We start from the raw sequence: 25,759 nt of genomic DNA, 5'->3' as shown, positions 1-25,759 counted from the left end.
ATACCTAAATTAGTAGTTAAGCTGGAAGATCTATATGATCTTAAGGACAGATTCAAGAAACCAACTAACTCAAAGCTTCAAAGCTCAACACTGAGGTTTGAATTAGTTAATCTTGGAACTGACCTTAAACCTCAAAATATTAATCTAGGTCTTGGTCTTACACCCGATGAAAGATTAGCCTTCATTCATTTGTTGAGAAGATATAAAAATATTTTTTCTAGGCATTACGATGATCTTAAGACATATGACACTTTCGTCATTCAAATACCATTCCTATGATCTCTGATGAAACTCCTGTATAGCAGAAGTTGAGAAAGATTCATCCAAATTTAGAAAATCAAACAAAATCTAATTTAAATAAACTTCTCAAAGCCAAAATCATTTTTCCTGTCCGACATTCAAGGTGGGTTTCTAACCTAGTTCCAGTCAGGAAAAAGAATGGTGATATTCGAATTTGTATAGACTTTCGCAATCTCAACAAAGCTTGTCAGAAGGACAACTTTCCACTACCTCCTATGGAACAGATATTGCAGTCAGTTGCAGGCTCAAAGTTAATGTCTTTTCTGGATGGATTTTCAAGTTACAATGAAATTCTTGTACATTTGGATGATCAACTAAAGACCACATTTAGAACCAAATGGGGAACATACGCTTATCAAAAGATGCCATTTGGATTAATCAATGCTTGTGCAACATTTCAGAGAGCCGTGAATATAGCTTTCAAAGGTTTGGCTAATAAAATTGTAGTCATTTATTTAGATGATATAACTGTATATTCAAAAAAGTGTAGTAATCATTTAAAGGACTTAAGACAAATCTTTGAATGTTGTAAAAGATATGGAATTTCTTTAAATCCAAAGAAATCATTCTTTGATTTAAGCGAAGTTAAACTTCTTGGATTTATTGTATCTAAAGATGGTATTCACATAGATCCTGGTAGGATAAGAGAAATTTATGAAATCTCTTTGCCTCACAATAAAAAGTCCATGCAATCTTTCCTAGGTCAAATCAATTTTGTCAAAATATTTGTCCCTTACTTTTCACAAATTGTTTTGCCCCTCCAATCTATGATCAAGAAAATTTTTGTTTTTAAATGGGGACATATTGAGCATGAAGCTTTCAATCTTATCAACCAAGCAATTATAAATGCTCCAGCAACTCCAAATTTTTCTAATCATTTTATTTTATATACTTTTGCTTCTGAAACATCATATGCATCTATTTTAACACAAGTCAATGATGAGAAAATTGAAGTTGTGATTTCTTTATTTAGCTCCAATTTGCAAGGTGCTGAATTGAATTACTCAGATGTTGAAAAACATGGTTTTGTTGTTTTCAAATCAATAAAACATTTCATACCTTTTCTTCTTAAAAATCACACTAAAGTAATAGTTCCATTCTCATCTATGAGAAATTTATTAATGCAAAGAGAATTAGGTGAGAAAAAATAAAATTGGGTAATAGCATGGTGTTATCACTCCTCCAGATCTCCAAGGCTAAGGAAGAGTCCAGCTGAGGTAACCACAGACCAACCTTTTGACTTGGTATCTAACCCTAACAATCCAGAGAGGACTCTCGCCACAAAATCAGCCAAGAGGGCTAAATGAATGAGGGATTTAGGCTAGTTATGATGTGCAAAAGGGTTTGATTATTTGAAATTGGGTTGTTGGATGAGGATTAGGTCAAAGAGACTAGGTCAGGGAAAATAAGGGTATGATTGCAGACATTTGATGCAGCAAGGTAGGTAGGCACTCAAACACTTTAAGGTTTTTGAGTGAGATGAATCAGACTAGTGAGATTCTAGAAAGAGCAAGACAAGCATGTATTCTTTCTAAACTGAAGAAAATGGAAAAATTATGAAGCTTTCCCCAAAACAGAGCATGTAAGATGATTCTGCTCATCAAACTGAAAATCAACATATCATAGAAGTGAAATGAATCATGAGAGTACAAAACATTCAAACATATGCAACATAAGAAGAAACTATGTCAAAATTCCATACCACATGTATTCCATCAAAATAGTTGCAACTCATTCATTAAATTATACCAAATACTGATTACACTAGTCTTTCTGATCAATACAACAACATCCAACTTAGTCCAACCTTTGAAAAGACTGAAAAATACAAGATATAGGCCTCAAAACAAACTCCTCCCAGCCTCAAGGGTCAAATCCATGAGAGGAGGAGCAGTTCCACCAAAATCTAAACTAATAGCTAGAGTATAGGGTCGTCAAAGTGACTCATCCCTAATTACAATAAAATAGATTCATTACGCCTCATTGAGTCCATTTACCTAATACATTTACCCTAGGTAACAGTAAAAGCACCATAATTACATTTACATCATCAATTACATTAGTAAAAACTTGATTTCCCAAGATGAAAATCAAATTTGCAAAAAAAACAACGAAAAATCATAAAACTGTCAAACACGTCATTTTTTTGTCAAACGAGCCATCTCTTTGCCAAGCGCGCCATCCATATTGCAACTACGTTTTGAATTCCTTCCCGGTGTCCAAATTGAGCCCAGGATAGTGAATTGGAAATCATTTCCTGTCTAGTTTCCAAATATACCTTTAGTTTGTAGAAAGGACTAGAGTTGACCCTTCGAAAGGTGTTTCTCCCAAGACTGTTCAGTGTGCAACCCCAAGGTGAAAAAGGAGGTAGAACATTGATTTTTTGTGTGTTTTTTTTCACCTTTTCACCTACCATTTTTGCAAACCATGCCTAGAAAAAGTTGTTTTCTTGCCTGTCTTCATCATTGTGTATCCACTAGTAATATTCATTTGGCCAAAAAGTGCCTCAAACAAAAGTGCAACACTACACCCCTGACATTCTAGTTATCAAAAAGCTGTCTATGATTGTTGAAAACCACAAAAACTTCAAAATTACCCCAAAACTTTTCAAAACTGGTGAAACGATTTCTGATCTTGTGTTTTATGCATGGAGTGAGGCTTCAACAAGGATATCATGTCTTTCTTCCTCTTCTTTCTTATTTAGGGCTTCAATATTTGCATTAGCTCTTCTAAGCTTTTCCCTTGCAATCGTGTTCCTCATGGCCTAATGCTTTGCCATCTTTCTCCAAATGTCATTGTCTTTGTTGGCCTTGTCTAGGAGCTTCTCCAAATGTTGGTTTACTTTCTCAATCCAATGCTCCTGGTTCTCATTAATCATGATGGAGAACTGTTCATTCCATGTGAGCTGATTTGCAAGCTCGACCTCCTTTTGTCTCTCTAGTTCTAGAGCTCTTTTTAGCCCTCTAGTCATAGGTCTGCATTTTGTTTCTTATTCTTGTTCAGATTCACCATACCTTTCATATGCCTCGTCAAGAAATGCCTTGGCTTTCATTTCTTCTCTTTTTTCTTTGAGGAGTTGAATCTCCATGATATCATGCTTCGATTGAAGTTGTTGTTTTTCTTACTCATAATATGAAATAACAAATATGGACGTGTCTAAGATTGTTTGAAGCTACTTGATGTATGCATATTTTTCCTTGATGACTATGCTAATGTCCTCATCATCATCATCTTCATCTAGGTCAACAAGGTCAAAATCATGTTCTGTATCATGGCGGTCTTCCTCCTCATGGTTGATCTATGCCTCTGTCATTTTTTATTTGTGTTTGTGTACCTGTTTTTTTCATGAAGAAGGTAGGACTCCTCCCCCAATTTGTGGGGAAAAATCCTACCTATGACCTCTCTGATAAGTATGTGCCAATATATGCAAATCATCCCTCTTAGGCTTGATGACCTCAACATGCTTATTCTACTAAGGCTCAGTGATCTCAACTCTATTACGTGACTAAATGTGCTCATGAAATGGTGATGGTGGAGGTGATGGTGATGAAATGGGTGAAGAGGAATGTTTTGATGATGATGCATGAACTGTGGGCTAAGATGGAGGAATGGATGTGCATGGATGAGATGGTGAAGTCACATCTTTTGCATGCTTAATAGATGGATAAAGGAATATCTCATTAGCTATGAAAGTACTCCATTAAATGTTCAATTGTTTGAGGTGATGGAGGACAATGATTTTGATGAGGGAGTGGTGAAAAATACTTTTCATTTGATGCTCATATTCTCTCTTTTGGACAATATATTCCATCTTGTCAATGCTTAAGAAGCGAAAATAAGGTATGTTGAGCATCTTGACCCTTGTGAAGTGCATGAGTAGCTAGATATTATAGGTATAAAGTCTAGAGAACCTATCTTCACAAGTATTTCATGATGATTTTCATCATGGGAACATATATCTCCAGGAGGTAACAGAAGGGAAAAAGCCTCTTTCTTTCATTCTTGTATCTAGGTTTTATGTATGGCTCATAGTAATGCTCCTCCAATTCTTTTTTCTTGAACAATTTTTCCCCAACATCTAGGATTCTAGTAGCAGCTGATATGATGGTAGTGGACACAGTGAAAGTGACACCAACAAGGGTTACCTGGTTGTCATGGAGATTGGAGATGAATAGTCTACTCAACATAGGATGATGTTGGACCTTTTGTATTTTCTTCACAGAATTCAAAACAACCTAGATTCTTAAAACATGTCAGCCATGGGAGATGCCATGAGTTCCTTGGTATGTCTTGGATCAAGTCTAAGGATTCTCCCTCCTTTGTTTGGCTTTCTCTTCTTTCTTTCTTCCTCCTCACTAGAATTTTTGTTTTCTTCTTCTGGCATGGTGTCTTGGTGTCTAAAACACTAGGGAGATGAAATAATAGTGGAATATAGGTATAGGTAGACAGGAATGGTATGAGGAAATTTAGAGAGTTGAGGGAAGGGGTTTATGGTTTATGGGAAGTGACAGGGAGTGGGAATGTGATGGGATTTATGATAGGGAATTTTATTGCAGGTATGGCATTATGGCTGCCTAGGAATTCGCTGCCTTTGAATTTAGGGTTTAAGGGAGAATAAATTTGGGATAGGAATTTAGAAATAAAGGGGAAGGGATAGGGTTTAATGTGATGTGGGAAGGATAGTAGGGTCTTAGGAACAGATTTGGAGGTGTGGGAATGAAACTAGGGTTTGCAGTTTTTGAAAACTCCAAATTTCACACAAAAACTTAATACCGTGAATTTATGACTTGTAAAATGTAAGGAGGGTATATTTTAGTGTTACTTGCTAGAGAATGAAGACAACCAATCTTGAAGCTTTTGAAGCAATGTCACTTTGTTTGGAGGTTGGTGAGCGATTTCGGGAAAATGCGAAGTGCACAACACAAGCGCTCCCTTCACAACACAGACGCGTAGTGTAACACACAAACGTGCAACGTAACACACATGAGCACCCTCCACAACAAAAATATGCAGCGTAACACTGAAACGCACCCTCCATAACACAGGTGCACAACATAACACTGAAATTCACCCTCCACAACACAGGCATGCAACATAGCCTCACTTTTGCCAATTTCACCTTTCAAACTTGAAAATTTCTCCTTTGTTGAGATTGCTCGACAATGAAAAGAGAAAATGATGATTGAATTTATGTCTTGAGGGTTTAAATACTTTTTGGAATTTTATTTTGTTGATGTAAAACTAATTTTGCTAATGTTTTAAATCACTTTTCAAACATTGCACTAATACCCTTTACCTTGTCCTTTTTTCTTTGTAGATTGATCAATTGTTGGAGTGGGCACTCTTTATTTGACATTTGTTGCTCAGTTGGCATGTGGAACTGAGTTGGAAGTTTGGAAAATAGATACTTATTACATATAATTGACATAAAATTACATAAATAAAAAATAAAATTACATCTCTATTTTTTGGAATAAAATTACAATTTGGAATGAAACTCATACTTGAAATTAAAATTACAACTTTGGCAAGCATCTTCACATGTTTGCAAATCCTCTTTAAATGTAAAGGGATATTATTTTGTTTCACTCTCGTACTTTTTTTGGCCTTATTCATTGAAATGGTTTTTTATTGAACCTTGGAAAAATGAAACCTAGAGACCTAATGAAAGCCTTGAGTGAGCAAACTTCATGGTGACTTGATTGACATAGAGACATGATGAAATAAGCTTTGATAATTGATGTATGCTCAGTAAGACATGAAGGTGGGCTAGCAAGTATATATTTTTGAGGGAGAGTGAGGTTTTTGACTAGGGCTACCATCAGTGAGTAAATTTTTGAATGAGGACCTAGGTGGAATGACAAAAATTTCTGAGCGAGACCCTAATATGAATATGAAAAGAGGAGTTTTGATCATTGATGGCAGTATGAAAATACTGACACTAAAATCGGCCTTACTGGCAATGGCATCTCCTTGGAGGTTTCAAGAACATTGTAGACCAAGTGCCTAACCATGTGGGCCAATACGATCAAAAATGTAAACTGAAATGCATGAATAAATGTTGAGAACTCAAATGACACAAACTAACTCAAAAGTGACTTGAACTTGATTGAAAAATGACTCAATACTGACTTACTTGACTGAAAACTGAACTTTGAAAATGGAAAAAAATCAATGAAGCTCCATGGCCTTCACTTAGGGCTCTAAACTCCTATGATTCTCTACTTCACACTTGCACAAAGTTAAAGTGTTATTTACATTGAAATCGGGAAATTTCTGAGAAGTATGCTTCAGAAAAGATAGTTCTTAAGGAACCTACCATTGAATGTTCCTCCTAAGCATGGTTCTCCACTCATCTCATCTAGCATGAAAGAATTTTACCCTCGGAAAGCTGAAATCTTATAAGGCCTTTTCCACAAATTTTCAAATTTACTGTGCTTAACCTTGTCCTTGTTGCTGGCATCCCAACGGAGTACCAGATCTCCAATTTTGAAGTCATCCTCCTTAGTTTTTTGGTCATAGATTTTCTTTATATTTTCATGGAGCTTGGAGGTGTTATGAAATACCTCATCTCGTGTCTATTGTAGGTGAATCATTTGATTGATCCAACGTTGTATATCATTCTCTTCACTTCCTGCTTCTTGTAACAACTTCATCATCGACACTACTAATGATGAAGGAAACACAATATCTACTCCATACACTATTTGAAAAGCAAAGAGTCCAATAGACTTCTTACTACTCACCTGATCTGTCCACAATGCATTGATCAACTTTTTGTCAGCCTCCAACAGTTTCTTGATGATGCTAATCAAGGATTTATTGGAGGACTCTGCCGAGCCATTTCATTGTGGGTAATAGATTGTTGAACGTCCAAAATTGATATTATATCTGTCACAAAACTCAGTCATCTTCTTAGAATTGAATGTTGTCGCGTTTCCTGTGATGATCTTATTAGGACAACCAAAATGGGACAAGATATTAGTTTCTAAAAAATAAATGATAACAAAGTATGTTGCTTGCTTGTTTGGAATCGCTTTAATCCACTTGGTAAAATAATCTGTAGCTATCAATATCCACTTTTGTTGTGTGGATGATGATGGGTGAATCTCGCCTATGAAGTCTAGGCCCCACTGCTGAAAAGGTGCATGAACTAAAATAGGTTGTAGAGTCAAAGGAAGAAGCTTTTGTTTACCTTGGAAAACTTGACACTCATGACAACTCATCACTACCTTGTAGATATCTGCAAAAAGTGTGGGCCAATAGTAACACACTCTCAGTACTTTGTTGGTTGTGGTCTTCCAATACAAGTGTCCGCTACAATCTCCTTTGTGGAAGTCATTTATTACCTCTTTAGACTCATCTTCGGTTAAACAATTTAGTAACACACCTTTAGGATCCTTCCAATAAAGTGCATTGTCCATTATGAAATATTTAGAATATTTTATATTCAATGACCTGCTCTTAGACTTAGACATGCCTGGAGGGGGGTTTAGATGTTGCAAAACATAGATAATATCATAATATCATGGAGATGACAAAAAGATGTCAGATACCTTAATGAGATCTACTTCTTCTTAGTTATCAAACAACGCTGATTGATCTAGATTTAAACAGGAATGCAACAAATTACAAAGATAACCATAAACACAGAGATGCAGTGGAAATAATACTTCATTTCATTAATGTAAAAATACTCAAATATGCTTACAAACAGGAATGGAAATAAACCATCTAGGGTGACGGTAGCTTATCTCTGAGAAGAGATGTGGTGGCTACATTCCTCTGAACTACCTTACAATGAGGCTCAAGGGCCTTTTTATTATTGAAAAATAAGATAAAACCCTAAACAACCAAAACCCTAGCCCAAGGAGATGTAACACCAAGAGTTTATGGGCCTCGTTGGGGTGTGCTGGACAACCAACTTCCTGGGATCACAACTTTGTCATATTATCTCCATTTGACATGCATGATAGCCCGTTGGAAATATCTCTCCGAGGATTACGATGAAGAAGATGATTTTGGACAAAATTTCGCTAGTGGTATATTTCCAAAAAAACGTTGTTTAGGGCCTCAAAACGGCTCCAGAAGTTTAGGACCCAAACGACTGCTAAAAATAGTAAATTGTGCTACAATTAAGGAAACTGAAAAAATGAAAGAAGCAGTAGTGGGGGTCCAAGTGGGATTGGCGGGTGGCCACCAATATGCACCTGGATCATTCCTCCCCCCTTAGGAAGCAATGGTCCCCATTGCGTTGAGTTCCTCCATGAGATGAAGGAACTTATGAGGGAATTTTTTCTAAACTTGGTCCGTGGTGAGCCACTTGCCCTGGTGAAGGAGTTGGCCTGCTTTGATAACTTGATACAGTTGGATATTCTACTGGCGAGTGTGCTTGATATGTGTGTCCATGATCTGATTAGTTGCAGCTTGTTCCATGCAATATGGATTTAACTCTGTGGGTGTGAGCTGTTCTGCAATGTCGGATGTGTCTAGTAATGGTGGAAAGTATGGCCAAAGGCAGTCTACATTGAACACTAGGTGCAGGCCAAGGAATGGGGGAATGTTGAGCTCAAATGAATTGTCTCCCACAACCTTGGTAATTGTGTAAGGACCATATCGAAGTGGTCTGAGTTTCCGATAGGCTCCGGTAAGGTGTTCCTTTTGCAAATGCAACTAGACTTTATCGCCCACCTGAAACTTGTGTGGCAACTGATGTTGATCATGTCGTTGCTTGTACTTGGCATTTGATTTCTCCAGAATGTCATGGACCTGCTAGCGAATATGTTGGATGTGCTCAATGAATATGTTTGCCTTATCTGTTTCAGACTAGACATGAGCTAAATCTGTGTGAGTAGCTGCAAATGGCATGGCCAAATCAATGGGACATAGTGGCTAGAATCCAAAGCCTGCCTGAAAAGGGCTGTGGCTAGTCGAGCTATGGAGAGACCAGTTGTAGTTGTGCTAAACATAGGGGAGGATCTTGTCCCATGTGCAAGGATTCTTTGAGTTGTACATGCGTAGAATGTGTACGATCAACCTGTTGACAACCTCTGTCTGGCCATCAGTTTGAGGATGGAAGGTTTTGGACTTAGTGAGTTTGGTGTCCAGCATTGACTAGAGACTGGACCAAAATGTACTGAGGAACCTGCTATCCCGATCTGAGATGATAGACTGTGGGATCCCAAAGTGTACCCACACTCATTCAAAGAAGAGTTTAGCAGTGGCTTATGTTGTGATATTATTCTTTCAAGCCGCCATAATGGCCATCTTTGAGAACCTATTGACGACCACAAAACATAGTCATTTCCATGCTCAGTGGAAGGAAGGCCTGACATGTAATCCATGGAGATGGATTCTCAAGGGCGACTAGGCATAGGCAGCAGGGTATAGAGGCCTTTCTTCTTAATGGTAGGTTTGGCAATGGCATAGGAAGTGCATGATCTAATGTACTTCCCAACATCTTACCAAAGATTCAGCCAATAGAAATACTTCTACAGTACTACCACCATTTTCTTGACCCCAAAATTCCCAACAGCCTGACTGTAGTGTGCTTCCCAAATCATCTTGGCATGCTCACTTAAAGGAACACAAAGGTGATGCAGGTGGCATAATAGGGCATCTTTCAGGTGAAAATATGGAACATGCTGACACTCAAAGAGTGTCTGGTGTGTGTGGCTAAATTCTGGGTCGCTTTTGTAGAGAAGTGACCAATTAGAAGTCTCAAGCCCACAAGAGTTGAGCACGGTGGTTAACGACATGATTGGTGGTTGACTGAGGCAATCTGCAACATTATTTGTGTTGCCCTTCTTATACTTGATATTCAAATGGAACTGTTGCAGGTATGTGGACCACTTCTAATGGCAATCATTATACAATTTCCCTTAGGTCTATATGAACTGTAGGGGTTGGTGGTCTATGTAGATGGCCGTTTCCTTCCCCAAAATGTAAAGATTCCATTGTCGGTAGGCATGCATAATGGAATACAACTCTTTGTCATAAGAGGGATACTTCTGAACTGTGTCTGAAAGTGTCTCACTATGATATGCCACTGGATGCCCATGTTGAGTAAGCACTACCCAATAACATAGTCAAAGGCATCTGTCTCGACCTCAAATGGTTGTTGCAAGTCTGGGAGCGAGCACTAGTGCCGAGCAGAGGCAATCTTTCATCTCTGCGAATTTCCTCTATTGAGATTCAGACCAAAATAATTTTGCTTTCACTCCTCCCTTGGTGACTTGACTCAAGGGCCAAGTGATATGAGAAAATCCCAACACGAACCAGCAGTAGAAGTTGGTAAGACCTAGAAAGTTGCGAAGCTCTGTCAGAGTGGTTGGAGATGGCCAATACCGAATGACTTGGATCTTGGTTGGATCCACATTCACCCCCTGTTCATCAATAATGTATCCCAGATACTGAACCTGGGTCATGCCAAAAGTGCATTTCTCTAAATTGGCAGATAACTTGTGTTGCCGCAGTGTTTGGAGAACCTATCGGATGTGGTGGAGGTGTTCTTCCCAACTCTGGTTGAAGATGAGGATCTCATCCAAGTATACCACTACAAATGAGTTGGTGAATGGCTAGAAGATGTCATCCTTTAGCCTCATGAAGGTTTCAGGAGAATTCGTCAATCCGAAAGGCATAACCAACCATTCGAAAAGACCCTCCTTGGCTTTGAAGGCAGTCTTCCACATATCGGAGGGTTTGTTAGGTCCCTATAATATTAGTGATTACCCCATTACTATTTTAGTTTTATCCCTTATTAATATTTTTTTGCCCCTATTGTCCCCATATTGTTATTACTATGCCCCATAGAATCCATCTATTGTTATTTTTGTGGCTTTATATTATTATTGTTAGGTCGGTTGGGTTATATTGTGACTCCTTAGACTTCTATATATAGAAAGGAGGTTTTGTCATTTGAATCATCCAAGAATGGTTCATTTGCATAATGTAAAGGAGGTTGCCCCCTTGAAGAGGCTAAGTTCTAAGGCATTCAACTATCTTTTTTATTTTTTGTGAGCTGGTTTCATAACATTTGGTATCAGAGCATTGGATTCTAGGGTTTCGCTACTCCAAATAGGTCATCATGGAATTTAGCTATAAATTTGTTCTGAGATGTTTCAGAAGCTAAAAAAAAACCCATTTGAGAAGAAATTGCACTAAACCTTGGGTCCGAATTTCAGAGCTTTTCAAACTATATTTGCGGAGATATGATTTGAGGAAGTTGGTCTTTTTACAGACTCCTTAATTACATTCCAAACAGGTGACCTGGGGAAATCATCATAACGTTTTCTCTCAGTATCAGATTGAAATTTCGTAAGAAGGTACAGAAAGAGGATGGATTGTAGTTTCTTTTATATATTTTTCAAAGCCAAAGGTCGAAATAGTGACTCGTGGCACATCGTACAAGTTTTCTCTACTAAACTAGTCTATAATTAGGTCACTATAGGAGATTTCGCATAAATCTTCCCTGGAGAATCCAATTTGGATCAGACTGGTGGCATTGGAAAGAGGATGCAGAGGGCTACCATAGATTACAATTTTAGAACTAGATGATCTGAAATTACAAAGATACATTAGATTCAATATCAAGCTCCTACAAAGTGAAAAAAGGTGTGTATTTTTTTTTTTAATTTTTGCTTAAGCTTGGTTTGAAAAATTAGTTTGAAAGAATTCAAAGGGCATAGTAAAGCATTATTATCAATAATTGATTCTTCGAGGAATAAAAATGCAAACACCTAGTAAGCAACCTAAAAGCTCTAGCATGACTCATGAAGAAGAGGAAGAAATGCAACATGATATATCAAAATTACGAGACCAAGTGCAACAAGTGTCACTTGCACAAAAAGGAACATAATCTAAGATGGATGTTTTAAAGAAAGATGTAGAAGCTAAGATGGATGGTTTAAAGAAAGGCGTATAAGCTAAGATGGATTGTTTAAATAAAGGCGTAGAAGCTAAGATGAATGACATGGAAGCTAAGATGTACAATTTGAAGATAGATTTGAAGACATGCATGGAAGATTTGAAGACAGATTTGAAGACAGATTTAACAAAGTTTCTACAAGAAATGCTTACTAATGGTTAAAGGGTAGTAAAGGAAACTCATGATGAGAACAAAAGAAATGTTAATCATGATTTCATAGACTCTAATGTTGGAACGAAGACCCACCATATTCCAAAAATAGATATGAGGAAGTTTGATGGCAAGGATTTCGCAACATGGATACTACAGATGGAGCAATTTTTCGATCTCAATAATGTGCAAAACACACAAAAGGTACGTATTGCAACTTTATATTTGGAACCAAATCAGTTTGTATGGTATCAATGGCTTTGATCTCATAAACAAATTATCACTTGGGCAATTTTTACGAAAGAATTGACAGATACAAAAAGCAACACTTTTTTTAGCTAATTGATAAGTCTCAAAGAAAAGGGCTCAATAATGGAGCACATTGAGGAGTTCCAAAAAATGAACATAAGGGTAAAAAATATTCTAGAGGAGCATAGGATTGATGTGTTCATAGAGACTTTAAAGGATAATATCCAACATGATGTTCGCCTTTGGGAACTTGATTCACTAGAGAAGGCATTCAGGTTAGCAAGAAAAATGGAAAGAAAAATTATGGCAACCAGGAAGCATACCACTCACAACTATAAAGATAAAGTGTTGTTGCCCCTAGTCTTCCACAACCTAAAAGGTTGACACCACAACAATTGGAAGAAAAAATAGCAAAAGGGCTTTGTTATAGTTGTGATAACAAATACACTAAAGGTCATAAGTGTGTTGAGAAGAAATTATTCTACATAGATTGTGAAGACGAAGAAGAAAAGGAGCAAGAAATATCAAAAGAAGAGGATATACTCCAGGAACAAAGCCTAGATAAAGAGGAAATGAATCCGACCATATCTTGTAATGCATTGGCTGGAATTACCACTCCTCAAACCATCAAGATAGAAAGACAAATCAAGAAGAAAAAGGTAATAATGTTGATTGATTAAGGAGGTACCCACAATTTTATTCATTGTAAGATAGCAAAAGAATTGAATTGCTTCCTATATCCAGCACCAGAGTGTCAAGTGATGAATGCAAATGGAGGAATGATAAATGGCTCTGGAAAGTGCCATAATATCAAGCTATCCATGGGAGAATATGTATTGACTAGCCCAATGCTTTCCATTCCAATGGGAGGTGCTGATTTTGTACTAGGAGTCCAATGGCTACAATCCTTGGGTACAATAGCTTTTAATTTTCAAGAACTTTTCATGAAATTTTCTGTAGAAGGAAAGGAAGTTGAATTAAGGGGTATTTTAGGGAAACTGGGAAAGATAATCAGCTCTAACGGTATGACAAAGCTTCTAAAAAAGCAACAAAGAGGTGTAATTGCAAAATTATCTTCGCTAGATGTTTCCACATCGGAATCATCTTTTTCTCCAGATCTCCAAAAAGTTTTGGACAATCATTCCAAGGTATTTCAGACTCCCAAATGTCTCCCACCTATTCGTGATCATGATCATGCTATTCATTTGATTCCAGGAAGTGTTCCTCCAAACATCAGGCCGTACAGATATCCCTATGCCCAAAAGAGTGAAATTGAACGTATGGTTGCATAAATGCTAGAGGCTGGTATAATTCAACCTAGTCAAAGTTCTTTCTCTACTCTAGTAGTATTGGTGCACAAGAAGGATGGATCATGGTGCATGTGTCTAGATTATAGGGAGCTAAACAAGTTCACTATTAAAGATAAGTTTCCCATTCCTGTCATTGATGAATTACTGGATGAATTGCATGGATCAATTTACTTCACCAAGTTGGATCTTCATTCAGGATATCATCAAATCAGAATGAAGACTGAAGACATTCCGAAAACAACATTTAGAACTCATGAGGGTCATTATGAATTTTTGGTCATGCCTTTTGGCCTTACCAATGCACCTTCTACATTTCAATGTTTGATGAATTCCAATTTTAAACCCTTCCTTAGAAAATTTGTGTTAGTATTTTTTTATGATATACTAATCTACAAAAAGCCTTGGAAGGATCATGTTGAACATGTTTACAGGGTGCTACAACTATTGGAGGAGAAACAATTATACGCAAAAAGATCCAAATGTTTCTTTGGAGTACAAGAGGTGGAACATCTGGGTCATATTGTATCTCGTGAAGGAGTTAAGTAGACCCTAGCAAAATTAAAGCCATTAAGGAATGGAAAATCCCGACACCCATAAAGCATCTGCGAGGATTTCTCGGGTTGACTGGGTATTATCGCAAGTTTGTTAAGAATTATGGGAGAATAGCATCGCCTCTAACAAAATTATTGAAGCAAGATGACTTTTCATGGACTCCAGAAGCAACAAAGGCCTTCGAACATCTTAAAGAGGCAATGTGCCAAGCACCGGTCTTAGTTACACCAGACTTCACAAAAACATTTATTGTGGAATGTGATGCTTTAGGAAATGGAATTGGTGTTGTTTTAATGCAAGATGAAGGACCCATTGCTTTTGAAAGTCGTCCAATCAAGGGAAAGTCTTCACACAAAGCTATTTATGAGAAGAAAATGTTGGCAATACTACATGCACTTAAGAAATGGCAACCCTACCTAATGGGAAGACACTTCAAGGTAAAAATGGATCATGATAGCCTTAAATACTTTTTAGAACAAATATTATCCTCTGAAGAGCAACAAAAGTGGGTCACAAAGGTGTTGGTTTATGACTTTGAAATCATCTACAAAAAAGGGAAGCAAAATGTGGTGGCAGATGCACTCTCAAGAAAGGATGAGGATGTGGAAGCATTGTTTTGCGCCATTTCTATTATCCAACCAAATTGGATAAACGAAGCAAGGGAGGAATGGAAGAATGATGAAGAAGTGTGGGCACTTATTCGAAAGTTACAACAAGATTCCAGTACATCTGATACATTTAGATGGCAAAATGATTCGTTATGGTACAAAGATCGCTTATACCTCTGTAAGAATTCCCAACTCAAACAAAATATTCTTATGGAATTGCACAGTTCCCCCTTAGGAGGGTACTCAGGATTTTTAAAAACTTACCACAGGTTTAAGAAGGAACTTTTTTGGGATGGCCTTAAATCAGATATTCAAAAGTTTGTGGCGGAATGTTTGGTTTGCGAACAAAATAAAGTTGAAACAATTAAGACCCCAGGTCTATTACAACCTTTATCCTTTCCAAGCCAACCTTGGGAGGAGGTTTCAACGGATTTTATCACAGTTTTACCCAAGTCTGAGGGAAAGAGTGTCATCATGGTGGTAGTTGACAGACTTACCAAGTATGCACACTTTTGTGCATTATCACATCCATTTAAAGCCAGTATAGTTGCTACTGCATTTATGGAAACAATTCAAAAGCTACTTGGAAATCCAAATATTATTGTAAGTGACAGAGATCTCATTTCACTAGAAATTTTTGGATAGAATTATTTTCTTGTCTTGGTACTCAGTTAGCTCATAGCTCATCTTATAATCCTCAATCTGATGGGAAAACTGAGATAGTAAAAAAATGTTTAGAAGGATATCTTCATTTCTTTGTATTTTATAAATAGACACAATGGGTCAAATGGTTGCCTCTGGCTGAATGGTGGTATAACACTTCCTTCCATACAACAACAAAAATGACCCCATTTATGGAACTTTATGGATATCAGCCACAACCCATCACATCATATTTAAGAGAAAATTCTAAGGTTCAAGTAGTGGAACATCACATCGAACACCAACAACAAGTCATTCAACTCTTAAAGGATAACCTTGTGTTGGCACAGAATAGAATGAAACAACAGGCAGATCAACATCACATCGAAAGAAGTTTTGATGTAGGTGATTGGGTATTCCTACGGCTACAACCATATAAACAAATGTCCCTCAAGCAAGTTAAGAATGATAATAAATTATAACCAAAGTATTATGGTCCGTACAGCTTCTCGAGTGCACCCAGTTTTCCATGTTTCATGTTTAAAGAAGGTTATAGGAAAGAATCTCCTAGTTCAAACAATATTGCCAGAAATTGACGAGGAAGGAAAAATTATATTCGAACCGGAAGCAATCATAGAAACAAGTACTCGACAACTATGAAATCAATCAATTTCGGAGTATCTCATTAAGTGGAAGAACTTATCCACTGAAGATTCCACATGGGAGGATGAGAATTTTATACAAAAGCATCCAGAACTACTCAAGCATTGAGGACAACACTTTTTTGAAGGAGAGGGGCATGTTAGGTCCCTATAATACTAGTGATTACCCCATTAATATTGTAGTTGTATCCCTTATTAATATTGTTGTGCCCCTATTGTCCCCATATTGTTATTACTGTGCCCCATAGAATCCCTCTATTGTTATTTTTGTGGCTTTATATTATTATTGTTAGGTCAGCTGGGTTATATTGTGACTCCTTAGACTCCTATATATAGAAAGGAGGTTTTGTCATTTCAATCATCCAAGAATGGTTCATTTGTGTAATGTAAAGGAGGTTCCCCCTTGAAGAGGCTGAATTCTAAGGCCTTCAACTATCTTTTCTATTTTTTGTGAACTGGTTTCATAATAGGGTTCTATTGGTACTGAGTGATATCCTGACTTCAAATCAATCTTGCTGAAATATTTTTCCCCCTTCAGTTGGTCTAGGAGGTCATAAATCTATGGGATTGGGTACCTATTATGAACAGTGATCTTGTCCAACGCCCAATAGTCAATACAGAATCTCCAAGTCCCATCCTTCTTTTGTACCAACATGATCGGGCTCCCACAGGGCGATGAACTCAGACGGATGTGACCTTTTCACAGTAGCACTTGAATCTGCCTCTTGATTTCATCATTCTCTAGAACGAAGCACTGATAGATTGGTCCATTGGGTAGTGGTGCACCTACGGTCAGATCGATGGAGTGCTTGACTTGATAGTGCAGAGGAACCCCTGGGGGGAGGTGAAGATGTCCTCGTACTCCTCCATAACCTTGTCCATATATAGTTTTCATGCGGAGGTGCCCTGTCTGGAGGTTGTGGCCACCATATTCTTCTTTCCTTGAGGACGTATCATCAGGAAAACAAATTTCCCAGTTTTGGAAATGAGCTTACTGGATTGTTTTGCAGTAACCAAGGAGATGGCAGTAGGCGGTGCTACATCTGGTATCCTGTACAACTTATTTCCTAAAGTAACAATAACATCACGAGGCTTGATTCATACACAGCATGTCGCTTCCACAAGTATGGTTGTCCTAATAATACATCACAAACTTCAAGGGGAGAAATGTCACACAACACCTCATCCGTGAAGGGCTTGATGTTGTATGGAAGGTGACACTGCTGGCTCACGCGAAGATCTCGTCCTTAGTGCAGCCACCCGATGGTGTACAGTTGCGGATGTGCTGTGGTCGGTAAGCCCAGCCGCTTCGCGACCTTTGCCAAAATGAGGTTTTTTTGGCTCCCACTGTCGAAAATGAACTGTAGTGGGGAGCCCCTTACCCACTTCTGGGAGTGGAAGAGATGCTTCTCCTCCTATGGATCTTCGGGTTCCTCCTTCTAGATCTTCATGGTGGCAATGGTGGCATTGGGTTCCGCATCGATAATCTACATCCCTTTGTCATTCCCCTTGTCAGGCTCTGACTCAAAATCAGAACATGCATCTAATTCTGAAACCTTTAGCTCAGCCACCAGTGACTGCTTGGCCCGACACTCACTTGTGTTGTGAGTGGAGCTCTTATGGAACTCACACCACTTTCCCGTGTCCTTTTTTGACTTCGCAGTGCTGTTCTTTTCTTGTAGCTTTGGTGGTTTGTCTTGGGCTACCCTGCCTTCATTTTGTCCTTTGTTCTGCAGTTTGGGGGCACCTTTCCCTTGCTTTGGATTCGCAGATCCAAAGTCTCGCTTCTTCTGTTTAAACTTTTGCTCGACCTTGACGGCATATCAGTATGCCGTGCCAAGCGAGGAGATGTTCATGAATTCTATTTCTTCCTGAATGTACTTGTGCAGGAAGTCATGGTATTTGAGTACCAAATGTTGCTCCATATCCTTGATACCCAACTTTGTGCGAAGGGTATGGAAAATATTGGTAAACTATGGCACATCTTGGTCCCTTCCCTACTGCAGCATGGTCCACTTATGTATTGATACTCATAGCTTCCGACAGGGTAGACTGCTCCTTGATGGCATCCCAAAATGAATTCCAAGTGGGTGGAGCTAAAAATAGTGAGCCTATACTTTCATCCTTCTGCTTGCAGTAGGTTTCCCACCAATCCTTGATGTGGGGGGCTACTTTGAGAAGAGAAAAAATAATATTTTCTCGACTGGAAAAATCATGAACAGAAAAATAACCCTCTAGCAGATTTAACCATTTATCGATGATATCTGCGTCTATCTGACCCTTGAATATGGGGATTTCAAAATTAACTTGTACCTTAAATGGTGTGGCATTTCCAGAGTAGCTGTTGGAACTCGATGTGTCGCCCCTGGGTAGCTACTGAAGGATCTGGGCAAAGATGTCCATCATCGCGTTCCTTTGTTCCTCGAGGGCTTCTTTGAGCAAGATTTTTATAGGATCTCCTACCTCCTCATATTTCTTTTCATCCACCATGGAAGGCCATCGGGATTTGCGAGGCTGGTATTGTTCAACGAGTTCAAGTCCTAACTCCTTATATCCTGATCTCATTGGGGACATGCAAATAAAAATAGAAAAAACAAGCAAACCACTCTGAAACTACTTATCCGGATTTAAACAGGAGCGCAAAAAATTAAGAGATAACCATAAACATAGAGATGCAGTGGAAATAATACTTCATTTCATTAATGTAAAAATATTGAAATATGCTTACAAGCAGGAATGGAAATAAACCAGCTAGGACGATGGTAGTTTATCTCTTAGAAGAGATGTGGCAGCTACATGCCTCTGAATTGCCTTACAATGAGGCTCAAGGGAATTTCTATTATTGAATAATAAGAGAAAACCCTAAACGACCAAAACCCTAGTCCGAGGAGTTGTAACAATAAGAGTTTATGGGCCTTGTTGGGGTGAGTTGGACAGCCAACTTCCCAGGGTCGCGACTTGGTCATATTATCTCTGTTTAACGTGCATGATAGCCCATTGGAAAGATGTCTCCAAGGATTACGACGGAAAAGACGATTTTAAACAAACAATTTTTAGTGGTAGATTTCCAAAAAAACGTCATTTAGGGCCTCAAAATGGCTCCGGAAGTTTAGGACCCAAAAAACTACTAAAAATAGTAAAATGTGATACAATTAAGAAAACTAAAAAATTGAAAGAAGCAGTGGTGGGGGTCCAAGTGGAATTGGCGGGTGGCCACCAATATCCATCTGGATCACTGATACAAGGTTGATAACTAGAGAATGGAGATTTGACTCAGCCATGAGCTTGGCTAAGCCCTAACCCTTGATCAGCTTGGTGGGCCTGATCTCAAGGTCATATTCTAATAAAGCTACTATCCATCTACATCTTCTACCTTCTGGTTCATTCTGCACGAGAACTTCTTTTACCACTGCATTAGGCACATAAGCGAGAGTATGTGAATGTAAAATGTAAACTCTGAAATCTTTCACTACTTTTACCAAAGCCAAAGCCTATTTCTCTATGATGTTGTACTTAAGGGCTGCATCCCTGATATTGCGACTGAAAAATGCTATTGGTAGCTCGGTCTTATCCCTTTTCTGCATCAAAACTGTTGCCATGGTATGCTCAAAAGCAAAAGAGAATATTATTAAATCAATATAGTAATCGAGTGATCCAGGTGGATGTTGGTGGCCACCCAACTATCCAATTTGGACCCCCACAATTGTCTCTTTCAGTTTCTGTGTTTGTAGCACAATTTACTATTTTTAGCAGTTTTTTGAGCCTTGAACTTCTAGAGCCGTTTTGAGGCCCTAAACGACATTTTCTGGGAAATATGGGAGCAACATGGGTCCATGGACCGATGTTTCACTTCCCAAAGTTATAGTTCTCGGATAGATATTTCTAACGAGCTATTGTACGCGTCAAACAGAGATTGGGTGCCAAAGTTAAGACCCCGGAAATTGATGTACCAATTTACCCAAACGTGGCCCACAATTTGGCATTTCATCTTCTAGGGTTAGGTTTTGGGATGTTAAGGGTTTTCCATTGTTTCTAAACAATAAATAGGCCTTTGAGCCTCATTGTAACACAGTTTAGAGGCATGTAGCCGCCATATCTCTTTTCAGAGATAAGCTACCATCGCCCTAGCTTGTTTATTTCCATTTTTGTTTGTAAGCATATTTCAGTATTTTACATTAATTAAATGAAGTATTATTTATGTTGCATCTTTGTGTATATAGTTATCTTTGTATTTTTTTGAATTCCTATTTAAATCTGGATCAGTGGTATCAGATCGGTCTGCTTCTTCTCTGTTTTTCTTTGCATGTCCCCGACGAGGTCGGGATATAAGGAGTTAGGGCTTGAACTGGTTCAACCTTTGCAAGACCAGCCCCACAAATCTCAATGGCCTCCCATGGCAGATGAGAAGAAATACGAGGGGGTAGGAAATCCTATCAAAGTCTTACTTGAAGAAGCACTCGAGCGGCAAAGGAACGTGATGATGGATAACTTTGCGTAGATACTTCAGCGGCTACCCAGAGGTGACGTATTGACTTCCAACAGCTAATCTAGAAATGCCAAACTGTTTAAGGTACAAGTTAATTTTTGAAATCCCCATCTTCAAGGGTCAAATAGACGGAGATGTCATAGATAAATGGTTAAATCTGCTAGATGGGTATTTTTCTGTTCATGAATTTTCGAGTCGGGAAAAGATTATATTCGCTCTTCTCAAAGTAGCCCCCCACGTCAAGGACTAGTGGGAATCCTACTGCGAGAAGAAGAATGAAGGTATGGGCTCACTATTTTCAGCCGCACCCACTTGGGATTCATTTCAGGATGCCATCAAGGAGTAGTACTACCCTGTGAAAAGCTATGAGGAAAAATACATCAAATGGACCACACTGCAGTAGGGAAGGTACCAAGATGTGCCGAAGTTCACAAACATTTTTCATATCCTTCACACACATTTGGGTATCAAGGACTCTGAGCTTCATTTGGTACTCAAATACCGTGACTACTTACACAGATACATCTAGCAATAGATGGAGTTCCTGAACATCTCCTCACTCAGCACAGCATATCGATATGTTGTCAAAATCGAGCAAAAGTTCAAACAAAAGAAGCGAGACTTTGGATCTGCAAATATGAAGACCAAAGGAAAAATCCAAGGCGAGGTGACCCAAGACAACCCGTCAAAGCTGCAAGAAAAGAAAAACACCACAAAGTCAAAGAAGGACACAGGAAAGTGGTGTGAGTTCCATAAGGGTCCCACTCATAACACCAGTGAGTGTTGGACCAAGCAGTCACTGGTGGTCGAGTTGAAGGCTTCAGAATCAGATGCATGTTTTGACCCTAAGTCAGAACCCGAAAATGGGAATGGCAAAGGGAAGCAAATCATCGATGCAGAGCCTAGCGTCACTGTTGCCACTACCAAGATCTAGAAGAATGAGCCCGAAGATCCAAAGGAGGAGGAACATCTTTTCCAATCATAGATGTGGGTGAAGGGTTCACCACTACAGTTCATTGTCGATAGTGGCAGCCAAAAGAGCCTCATTTCAGTAGAGGTCGTGAAGCAGTTGGGCCTACCAACTACACCACACCCACAGCCATACAGTATCGGGTGGCTTCATGAAGGATGAGATCTCAAATTTTACCAACAGTGTCGCCTTCCCTACAGCATCAAGCCCTTCACAGATGAGGTATCGTGTGATGTTACACCTCTGGAAGTTTGTGATGTATTATTAGGCCATCCATACTTGTGGAGGCGACATGCTATGTATGAGTCAAGGCCTTGCACTGTCATTATTTCTTTGGATAATTCATTATACAAGATATTGGAGGTAGCCCCACCTACCGCCACCTCTTTGATCTCTACTAAGAAGGGCAACAAGCTCATCTCGCAGGCTAGGAAATTCATTTTTTGTCTGATTTGCTCCCAAAGTAAGGGGAATATCGTCACCACATCCATGACCCCCACGAAGGTTTCCTCCACGCAACAGCAGAAGCAAAGGAATATGGTCATGACAGAACACAACAACAACTTCTCCTCACCCACAGGGGTACCACACAAGCTTCAAGTGGGCAACAAAGTCTGGTTGCATCTGTAGAAAGAACGCCTTACAAGAGCCCATCAGAAGCTCTGACCACACCGACATGGTCCTTACACCATTACTAATGTTGTGGGAAATAATGCTTTGGAGCACAACATTCCTCCATTCCTTTGCCTGCACCAAGTGTTCAATGTGTACCGCCCTTGACCATGCTTCCCACCATTGCTGGACACATCTGAGATTGCAGAACAACTCACCAGGGACCAAGTTCAGCAGATGGAGGAACTCAACGCAATGGGGACCATTGCTTCCTGGTGGAGGGGGGGGGGGGATGATCCAAGTTGATGTTGGTGGCCACCCACCTATCCCATTTGGACCCCCATGACTATCTCTTTCAGTTTTTCAATTTATGTAATTGTAGCCCTATTTTTAGTAGTTTTTCGAGTCCTGAACTTCCAAAGCCATTTTGAGGCCCTAAACGACATTTTTTGGGAAATTTGGGAGCAACATGGGTCCATGGACCAATGTATCTCTTCTGAAAGTTGTATTTCTTGGATAGATATTTCTAATGAGCTATTGTACACGTCAAATGGAGATCAAGTGCCAAACTCACAACCCCGAGAAATTGATGTTCCAATTTACCCAAACAGGGCCCACAATTTGGTGTTTCATCTTCTAGGGTTAGGGTTTTCTATGTTAAGGGTTTTCCATTATTTCTCAACAATAAATAGGCCTTCGAGCCTCATTATAACATAGCGCAGAGGCATGTAGCCACCACATCTCTTCTCAGAGATAAGCTACCATCACCCTAGCTGTTTATTTCCATTTCTGTTTGTAAGCATATTTCAATGTTTTACGTTAATGAAATGAAGTATTATTTTTGTTGCATATTTGTGTATATGGTTATCTCTGTATTTTGTTGTGTTCTTGTATAAATCTAGATCATCGAGATTGATTAAAATAGGGGCAGCGGTCAAGCAAAACTTTACTGCATGAAAGGACTTGCAGGCTTCTTCAGACCATTTTACATCATTATCCTTTTTCAACATATTTGTCAACTATCTAAGATGTTTAGCCAAATTAGGGATAAATATGCATAATAAATTCATCTTACCATTGAATGCTTGGATTTCTCTCTTGCTGCGAGGGAACTCAATTTGCTGAATGGCTTCTACATGTCAAGGGTTGCTTTAGATGCCATCCATGGAGATGATGTGGCCGAGAATGTTACCTTCCTCCATGGAAATTAAGCTTTTCTTCGGGTTGAGAGAGATTCCAAACTTTCTTCATCTCCGGAAAATAACTCTTAAATGATGCAAATACTCATCATCAAAATGTGAAAATACTATCACATCATTTAGATACATAACCAAGAAAACATCTTCTTCATTGGAAAAGGCTATGTCCATGGCATGTTGAAAAGTGGCCCCTATATTCTTGAGACCAAATGGAATTTTTTCATATTTGAATGTGCCCCAAGGTGTGGTAATTGTTTTCTTGCCCTTATCATCCTCATGCACTAAAATCTTATTGTAACTAGAGTAGCCATCTAGTAGCAACATTCAAGAAGCACCAACAACTCTATTAAAGGATATGATCCATTTTTGGAAGTGGATAATTGTCTTTCAGAGATACTTTGTTTAAGTTTATGAAGTCTATGTAGAGCCTTATTTCTCCCATCTTCTTTCTCACCGGAACGATATTGGATATCCAATCCGAAAATCTGATAGGAACAATGATGACTTCGTTGAAGATTCTGTTAACTTCTTTCTCTATGGATGGGAGCAACCTTGGGTTGATCCTTCTTATCCTTTTTCTAAATGGCTTTTGATCGAGCTTTATTGGGATAGTATGCTAAATTATTTTCTTCTCATACTCTTTTAATTCTAGATAATCCCATGCGAAAACATCAGAAAATTCAGACAGTAAATGAATATACTTTTCTTTTACCTCTATGGATAATGATTTGGACAACTTGATCATTTTTGGCTTATCTGTTTTTCCAATGTTCACGTCTTTGACTCCTTTCTCCATAGGAACCAAAGCATGCTTCCTTGCTACATCATCTCGATCAAACAAATATTCCAAAGGTATAAGACCTTTTGGAATATTGTTGTGCTTTAGCTGTAGTATATCAACTTCAGTTGCCTCGATGACTTGATCATCCTTGTCGTAAACTTCATCCGTGGAAAAATTCTCAGACACTCCTTCACTTTGAAGAAAGTTATTTACCTGCTTATCATCCCAGAATACTTTCCAATATTGCAAGTTATCGGGAACAGAGGGTTGATGCTTTACATGAATCTCAAATTTCCTGTTTGAAAAGATGGGGATTTTGAAATTGCTTGCAGCTGTAGCCAATGAATCTGCCATAAGATTCTGACTCCTTGGCACAACTGAAAGTGTATACTTAGGAAACATTCTCAAAATATCTAATACAACATTCCTATATTGTCTCATTCGTGGATGGTTAGCTTGATATTCACCTTTAACTTGCTTGATCACAAGTTCTAAATCACCATACACAGAAATTCTTTGTGCACCCAATTTTTTCAAGATCTTTAAGCTTGTGATCAGTGCTTCGTACTCCACCTCATTGTTGGTGCAATCAAAAACTAACTTATATGACTATAATCTAATATTCTAAGGAACCTCACCTTGTTAATGGTGTGGACTTCAGATCCAAATGCCAATACCTATCCCATCTTTCCCGAGAGCACCATCAAAGTCAATGGTCCAAAAACCATGCTCCTCTTCCAAGTGATGGATATTTGGTTTCTGCATTAGCTCAAATTTCAAAAAAAATTCTTCATGCCTTTCTGAATTTTCCACTACCTTTCCCGATGGTTGTTCTGAGATTTTCTCTGCCTTGTCCTATGGTTGTTCTAATGAACTTGGTAGATTCTCCTTTCCCTTATCTAAAACTACTCTTATACAATTTGAAATATCTAGTACATCTTCTATTTCTACAAGAAAACTATCTACATCATTCAATCCACTATCATTATATAAAATAAATTATTCTAAATCTATATGCATGACATTTATAGGATGATTATTCAACCTCTCCTTGCCAGTTATCATGAATTTCATTTTGGTCTCTCGGTATAATTTCCTCAATTGCCCGAAAATTGGGATGGTGGCATAGGAGAAGTCTAATTGCATTGTGCCTCTATGTTTTGATCCATAGGACCTTGACAATAACATACCAATCCAAGGTGGTACATCAGCTACCACCACATCCATTAAAAAATTCTTTGTCAAGATTTGTTCTAAGGATACTACGAAATCCTTGATTAGACCAAGGCAATGAACCTTACCAGAATCAAAA

The sequence above is a fragment of the Pinus tabuliformis genome, chromosome 4_1, assembly GCF_031772625.1.
Source record: "Pinus tabuliformis cultivar Carrire ecotype Pingquan chromosome 4_1, CPIR1, whole genome shotgun sequence".
Classification (NCBI taxonomy): Eukaryota; Viridiplantae; Streptophyta; class Pinopsida; order Pinales; family Pinaceae; genus Pinus; species Pinus tabuliformis.
This window is presented reverse-complemented; position numbering follows the sequence as displayed.